At 40.2% G+C, this 8,918-nt stretch overlaps 1 pseudogene; it reads left to right on the top strand.

Annotated features, from left to right (window-relative positions):
• Window positions 1-1,281: 1,281 nt before the first annotated feature.
• On the top strand, window positions 1,282-7,895 carry LOC119230518 (eukaryotic translation initiation factor 3 subunit L-like; annotated as a pseudogene).
• Window positions 7,896-8,918: the final 1,023 nt, after the last annotated feature.

Here is an 8,918-nt window from a genome sequence, read left to right as displayed (position 1 = left end):
CAGAACTTGAGCTCCCTGCGAATCTGCAGAAGTCTTGCTGAGGATAGATTTCTACAAGCTATGATTTCTAGTCATTCAAGTAAACTTTTTAGACATTAAAGGAATGAGAACTCCCAGTTGATGTGAGATTTCTACAACACGTTTAAAGCTTTGAAAGTGCATATGTAGACTACCTGAAAGTAGGAAAATGCTTCCTAACTGCTCAAGTCCAAGGTGATATTTAATGTTACCTGTATTTCTGGAAAAATTAATTATAGCTAAGTAGATCTTTACACTGATAAATAAAAACAACCACGCCTACCATTGGTGAAGCATCTGAATAACAAAGAAGTCAGGACCCAGAATCAGGCAGGTACCCAGTCCAAAAAGTATAGGTTGGAGAGCAGGACCATGACACTAAGCAAGCTGAAAAATAAGTCACTATCAGGAACAGACAGCCAGTGACAGACATTTTAGAAATCATATTATGGAGAGCAAACAGCCTTACAAATAACATTCATGAAATATTTATTATTTAAAGTGCTTTTAAAAGGGCACATTTGGCATAACAGGGTGAAAAGAAGAACTGCAATTATCTACCACCTTTTGAAATGCCACTAAAATAAATTAAATGAATTTAAAATGCATAGACAAAACTAAGGCAACCAGAAGGAGGTGGTGGCAAGAGTGGGAGCAGGTGAGGGAGGGGCTCCAATGGAGCATGGTGGCGGATTATTGGGGCATCGGTTGTGGTCAGAGTGTGAAAACATAAAATATACATTTGTAGATGTAGGTGTAAACTTATAACCCCCAAAGCAGATACAACGATGTATATCAACTTTACCTTAATAAACATAATTTGAAGAAAGAAAGATAGACAGATGCACAAGCATAGATAGACAATAACAAAGAAAAAATGGGAAGGAACTACTGCCATTGAGTGATGTCAACAAATTTCAAAGAAGCAAGCAGACAGGGAGTATTAACAATTCTAGCAAAGGGAAGAATCCAGTATCTAAGAGTGAGAAATAATTTAAAGACAGATCCAAATCACCTCCAGTACCATGGAAAGGCTCAGGAATATATATAATTGGAATGAGAAAATGGGATGAAACCTAGGAAGAAAATCCTGTTTAATAAAATAGTGAGTGATTAAACACTAAATACTGTTCCCTTTCTCAATTCCTTGTAGCCAGAGCACTGGTATTCACTCTATCACTTAGGACACTGAAACTTTAGTCTCTGAAATAAATCGACCAGAGAGATTCAAAAGTATCAGGTAGTAGTACGTTGGCCTAAAACATGGAGCTCAGCCTTACTGTGAAGGAAGACTTTATAGCAAAGATTGATGCAACATCCATGGATTGTACGCTACTACAGGGAACAATACACCCTCTAGGAAATCAAATAATATGTTTTTCCAAAGAAATTGAACCACATAGAGGGATTAAAAAAAATCTTTGCAGATATTAATATTAGGGAATCTATCCACGAAAAAGTCATATCACACTCCAAAGCCAACATACTACACTAACTTACAATTTACTTTTAAGTGATTATTGTTTAAATGAGAAAATAGACAAGAATCCCCAAACACTAGTGTAAGCTGGTAGCTTTTTTTTCCCTAGGTAAAGTTGGTTTACATTATTGTGTTTTAGGGATTATAATTCAAAGCTCTGCAAATGCATATTTCCATACCATACCCACCACCAAAGTCAAAATCTAAGAGGAATGAGAAAATGGGATGAAACCTAGGAAGAAAAATCTGTTTAATTTAAAAATAGAAAGTGATTATAAACACTAAACCACCACCACCACCAAAGCCTCCACCATGCTCTATTGGCCCGTCCCTTCCCTGTTCCCCCCCCACTATACTCCCCTTCAGGTTGCATCAGCTTCTCTGTCAGATGTCAAGGGTTTGTAATTGCTTTGGCCCTGTCTGACCCTTTGTTTTGTTTCTCTGTATTTCACAGATAAGTGAAACCATCCAGTATTAGCTTTTCTCCTTCTCACTTATTTCACTTAGCATTATCTTCTCCAGATCCATCCATGTTGTCACAAATGGCAAGAGTTCATCCCTTAGAACAGCAAAGTAGTATTCTGTTAATATAGAGCACATTTTTCTGATCCTTTCCTCTGTCCTTGGACACTTAGATTGTTTCTAGAACATTGGTAGCTTTATATCACCCAACTTTAAGATCTATGATAAACTGCAGTAATATTTGTATAGCATAGACATAAAAAACAATTAAACAAAAACAGACTCATGTACATATGTCAGCTTATTTTTGATAGACCTGACAATGTTGAACAGTCTTATCAATGATGCTGGGACAATAGGCTATCCATATGAATAAAAATTAAGCTCATACTAGGCATAAAATGAACTCATAAAAGCTAAAACTATAAAACTTCTAGAGGAAAATATAGAAAAATTTTACTACCAACTAAGAATAGGCAAAGATTTTTCTTACACAAAACATTCTTAAAAATCAGTCCTAAAAGAAACTGATAACATATTTAAGTTTTTTTTTAATTTGAAAAACACATTTGAAAATAAAACGGTCATTCATCAGTGCTGTACATTGTATAAGTGAATGTTATTATATGCCTTAGTAAAGTTGATTATTTAAAAAATATTTCCTGACACCACCTCCTCCTCCAACTATTTCTCCACTTATCTGCTCCTTTACAACAGAAAGCATTGTCTATATTTGCTAACTCTGCTTCCTCTGCTTTCTTAGCTGCCCCATTTCAAGTCAGACTTATGACCACACAACACCACCAGAACTGCTGGCTACATTACTAATGACTTCAAATTTCCTAACTCAGTGGCCAATTTTTATAGTTTCTCATGTCCCTCTTAATATGCTTAAAGACACTCTTATTCACACTGGCTTCTTCTCCTACCTCACCAGTTGTTCATCATTAGTCTGCTGGTTTCTTCTCATCTTTCCAAAATCTACATGGAATTTCCCGAAGTTGAGAATCTCTATTAGTTCTCCACTCTCATTTGCTAGATGATTCCATCAACCCAGCTTTCCTTGTGAATTATAAACTGATGATCCCAAAGCTGTTTCTTTATCCCAGGTCTCCTGAACTGCACACTCACATACCATCTGCCACTTGACAATCAACTTAGGCGTCTAAGAGGCATCTAAAATTTGGAAAACCTGTAGTAGATTGAATAATGGCTGGCAAAGATATCCAGGATTTAATTCTGGCACCATAAATATTTCCTTGCATGGCAAAAAAAGTGCAGCTGTTAGAGATCTTGACATGGGGAGATTATTCTCAACTATCTGAGTTACCCTATATATAATTACAAATTTCCTTATTAGAGGGAAGTAAGGGGAGATTTGACAGCAGAGGTAGCAGTAACATACTGACTAATGATGACTACAATAAGGTGCAATGCTATTCAGTTTGAGGATGGAAAAAAGGGCCACGAACCAACGAACGCAGCAAGTGCAGTTCTAGGTGGAAAGTCAAAGAGATTGTCTCTTAGAGCTTCTGGAGGGAGTGAATGCAGCCCTGTCCACACCATGATTTCAGTCCAGTGAAACTTCTGACCTCCACGCCCATCTGAGTTACAAATTTGCGTTGTTTTAAGTCATTAAGTTTGTGGCAATATATCAGCAGCTCTAGAAAACTAATACACTGTCCTAAAGTGAACTCCAAATATCTCACCTCCAGGTCCCCACACCATTCTCATTCTCAGCAAATGGTTCAAGCCAAAAAACCTTGGAGATACACTCATGCATAAAACAGGGGTAATGTTTTACACATTACTGTATCTCAAAGCATAAAATAATATTAGAGCCCTAGTAGGTGTTCAAAAATCATTTGCTGAACAAATCGTTTCATTGTAACATTGATGGGGAAAAAAAAAATCCATTCCTGGCCAGAGCCACTGTTTGTGCTGGGTTTGTACGTTCTCCCCATATGCCTGGATTTTCTCCAGTGTCCCCCCATGTCCCAAAGATGTGCGCATAGGTTCGACTGCACGGCTGCATTGTTCCAGTCTGAGCACCACGAGAGGGTGTGAGTGCAGCCTGTGAGAAGGGCAGCCTGTCCAGGCCTGGTTCTCACTTTGTTCCCTGAGCTGCCAGGACAGGTTCCTGCCACCAGGGACCTTGAGCTGGACTGAGCAGGTTGAAAATGAATGACCGAATGAATACAGATTGTTGTCCAATATTAGACGTGCTTACGGTCCTTATCTAAATGTTTTTAATGATGTTTTGCAATCAAATATGGTGGAGGAACTTAACTCTTGTTAATGTCAAATAGTCTAAGGTAAAATTGAGTCTTTTATACATCATTTCCCTTAAAGTCACAGTTCCAAAGAACCTACTGATGACTTCAAGTATATGTCCATGTACTACTTTGATACAATAATTAATAAAATAAGAAATCAGGGCCTCCCCGGTGGCGCAGTAGGTTGAGCACAGCACTGTAAAACTGTCCGCAGCCTCTGCAGCACGGGCTCAATTCCCAGCTGGCCAGGGAGATACCCACATGGTGTAACAAACCTCTCCTGTCTTGCCCGCTGCTCCCCTCAGCAGTGTGTTTTGGTCAGTCTGTTCCCCTCTCTGTCTCCGGTAAATCCTTTTACCCTCCTGCACATCTGGCCTGCGCCCCGCTTCTTGTATGCATGAATGAATAAATCTTAAAAAAAAAAGTAAGAAATCAATAAAATTAAAGGCCACTGAACAAGTATAGAAACAAAGAAAGAGAACTGAGAATTGTCCCAAATCATAATAAAAGCTGTGATGCAAGAGAGTGGCAGTCCTCAGGCACCTAGTACAGGACCAGCCAGAGAACAAAGAACACATGCAGCAGAGAAGGGACCACTTTCTCAACATTCCTGGCTCAGAGCTTTTGTCAATCCCTTTGTGAAAAGAAAATTTTTAAGTGACTAATTCATCTATTGTTTTCAGTGTTTTGTTTTTACCATGTAGAATTGTTTGTTCTTTCTCACAGTGTCGGTGCAATCATTCCCAATAGATATGCTTGTCACCCGAAGTCCAGAGGTCAAGAGCCCTTTGCGGTATGGTGTAAATAGAAATCTGCACTGGCCAGAACCAAGGAGTAAGTTAAGGAGAGAGTTCTTCTGACATCGGGCTAATATAAACTGACTCTTTGTTTTAGTGATTCAAACACACTACACACACACACACCTGCTACAAAGTGCTCTTGAGAAGGGTATTTTTTAACCAATATCTTCTGGCTTATTTTACTCAGGATTTGTTGTTCATCTCTCCTTCTATTCTTCTCTCTTTTTTTTTTTTTTGTTGTTGTACAACTTTGTAATTGAACATCCACTTTCATCTTAACTAGAACAATGAAGTGTAAATTGCCTTGTGTGAGTTGAGCAAAAGGCACAGAATGCTCTAGTCCATAGCTTGACTTGGAACAACACATCACAATCATGCCAAAACTGACTACAAAAGCAATTAACCATACCAGGAAATAGCTCTAATTTGAAAGGATCTTGCTATATTAGAGATTTCTTAATGCTAAGGCTGCATAATTTATTGTGCTGTAGCCCCACCAGGCTTGAGGGTCTGCCCTCTAATAGTCTATGAAGTAGCCTTTGATTTTAAAAAAGATGCTTTGTTTCAAAATAATACACACTTTTTAAAAAAATCAAATTATGTTCAAAGAAGTGCTTGTGTGACGCAAGGTAATGGGGATCAAAGGACAAAATGGCGAATCCAGTGTATGAACCCACAGTAAGTCTTCAGCAAGCCCCAGCTAGACAGAAAATAGGGGTCAAGTCTGTAGATACGGATGGAGGTAATTCTAAATAAGATGGGAGAGTTCTAAGCATTTTTTAACCTAAACCAATGAGGATCTTATGGCCTTCCCCAATTACAAAAAAATAAAAAGAGAGCATTTTGCAATAAACATTGTCAAGACCCATCCATCATGCAGAGTTGCAATTACTTCAATATAGTTGTGGCCCTTAGTTGCTATTTCAATCCCCTCTGCCCGAGCAGAGGCCTTATACCTGCAGAGCCTCACACACAACTGCTCCATGGCATACACACATCTGGGGACACATGGATGTGAATCACTTAGTTACATCTGGTTAAGTATTGTGAGATGAGGAGGGTATTATGTGGTTGGTTCACGATGGGAATTCAACTCTCAAGGGACAGCATAGCACAGTGATTCACACCACAGTCCAGGCATTCAGTCTACCTGGGTTCAAATCCCAGCTTAATCACTTGTTTAAACTCTCTGTGTTTCTGTTTCCTCAACTATAAAATGAGAATGATAACAAGATCACCTTCACAGATTTTTGTGAGATAATTATAGATTAAATAAATATATAGCACTTCAAACAGTGTTCAGGACAGAATAGGTGCTATTCAATCATAAAGATTCAATCATGATGATTGATAGGTGCTAGTTAATCATAAGGATTGACTGTTGTTACTACTCTTGGTTTTTGTTTTGTTGATTTTGGGGGGAGGTAGAAGAAATGGGACACAGGCCAGAGGTGCAGGGGATGAGAGGACTCAACAGAGACGGAGTGGGAAGCAGAACAGATGGACCTACTGAAATACACTGCTGAGGGGAGCAGTGGGTGAGACAGGAGAAGTCTGCTGTGCCATGTGGGCAGCCCCCTGGCGGGGACTGAACTCATGCTGCAGTGGCTGCAGATGGCTCCATTAGCTGCATTTTAACCCCTTGCGCCCACCAGGGAGGCCCTCAACTACAATCTTAATGCTGATGACCCTGCTCTCCTTGAACTACCCAACCAGGGGCTCTGAGATGTCAAGAATGAGTTCATCGATCAGTTTCAGTCATTTAGTTAGTACCACTGTAAGATTGCAAAGAAGTCAACAGAGCAGATTGACTTCCTTCATTCCAATCCCCAAATCTGGAATGTTCACAGTATCCTCAGTGTCCTTCATCCCCTAGTGGAGAAGTCCAACATCAACTGGCAACTGGAGGTGTACGCAAGTGGAGGTGTCCCCAAGAGTGTGGCTGGGGAGGATGGGCAGCATACCCTCTACAAGATGCTGACCTACTTCAGCCTGGTGGAGCTTCTGTACCTGCACTACCTGCTGAGGGATCACTCCCAGGCCATCAAGGTGCCGGAGATATTGAACTGAACGGGAAGAACGTGTATTCCTGTGTGCCCGAGTGCCAAGTCACCACATACTATTACATTGGTTTTGAATATCTGATGCTGTGTCACTAGCAGGATGCCATCCATGTCTTTGGCATCATCATGCTCTACATCCAGAAGACCAAGAGCATGTTTCAGAGGACCACATACAAGTGTGGGATGATTAAGCAGAATGAGCAGATCTATGCAGTGCTGGCCTTCCCACTCATCATGTACCCCATGCATATGGATGAGAGCATTCACCTCCAGCTTTAGGAGAAATGCCAGAACAAAGGTGCTATGCACACAGAAAGGGGATGTACAGGTCTACGAGCAACTTTTTTTAGCTATCCCCAGGTTCATGTGGCCTGTGATGCCCAAATATGACAGCGTGTACCCCAGCTACCATAGGGAGCCCTTCTTGCAGAACCTGAAGGTTTTTTCCAAAGAGGTACAGCAGCAGGCCCAGCTCTCCACCAGCTGCAGCTTCCTCAAGTTCTATACCCCTCTGCCTGGGGCCAAGCTGGCCAGCTTCCTGGGTCTCACCGAGCAGGAGTTCCATATCTACCTTCTTGTCTTCAAACACACAATGAAGAACCTGGTGTGGACCAGCAGTATCTCTGCCCCCAATGGTGAATTTCATTAAGCCTCTGAGATTGACTTCTACATTGATAAGGACATGATGCACATCGCAGCTGCCAAGGTTGCCAAGTGCTGTGGGGATTTCTTCATTTTGCACATTCACAGATTTGAGGAGCTTAATCGAACCTTGAAGGTGGGACAGAGACCCTGAGTACATTCATAACCACAGCAGTTTAAGAACCAGTTTTGATATCAAACAATCATAACAAACAGACTGTATATGGGAAGTGATTTTGCCACTGTGATGCCTTTACCTTGATCAGTCATCAGCCAGTCAACTGAGCTGAAATCTTTTAAATAGATCTCAGTGAAAAATCTTGGGAAAAAAGATAGTTGAAGTCCCTAAATCATGATTAAAATAAATTACACGGACTCCCACGGTGGTTTCTTTGAAGACCACAACACATGTTTCAAAGTACAGTTTTCGATCTGCTTGCTGACTTTCGACCTTGTTTCCTCATTGTATATTTGCTTCGTACACATAAGTAAAGAAGGTTTGAAGGCAAAGGGAACATGTCCTACAGGAAGTAAGATTCACGTTGGGGGTCTAAGTCCTGGAGGGACACAGAAAAGGAAGTGAACGGATTTTCCAAGTAAGATCTCTTCGTAAGTGGTAAACAGCCCAGGTATGACCTTAAAGCGTGCTCTTACAGAAGTGCAATCAAGGCCTCACTCGCTGTTGCAGAAAAGCCAGGTACCAAAGACATCATTAGAGACAACTTCTCTAATTGGGAAAGCAAACAACTTTCCAATATGGCTGTCAAAGAGGGAAAGAATTCTAAACCACATGCCCAGTTTTTTTTTTTTAATGCCTTTGTTTTCAACAAGCAGCCTATCCTTAAAAAAAAAAACCTTGTCTCCTTCTCCTTGTTTTTAATGATAAAGATCCCTATATAAAAGTTTTGACATTATCATCATCTGTGAAAAGAAAAATGTCATACCAGCACTGAACAAACAATCATGATTAACCTCTAATTCTTTGCAAATAAATAATAAAGAGCTTTGTTTTGATACCTCTGATCTTCTAAGCGCATGAGGGCTAGAAAATGGAGTCACTTAAATAACAACTCAGATTGTTTCCCCTCACAGAACAGAATAATAATGGGAACATTTTTGTGACTCCAAGGAAGCAAATGTTTCTAATTAGTGAACAAGATCAGCTGAGGTAGTTGCT

The sequence above is a fragment of the Talpa occidentalis genome, unplaced genomic scaffold (assembly GCF_014898055.3).
Source record: "Talpa occidentalis isolate TD23 unplaced genomic scaffold, MPIMG_talOcc4v2.1 talOcc4.7, whole genome shotgun sequence".
Classification (NCBI taxonomy): Eukaryota; Metazoa; Chordata; class Mammalia; order Eulipotyphla; family Talpidae; genus Talpa; species Talpa occidentalis.
This window is presented reverse-complemented; position numbering and strand designations above follow the sequence as displayed.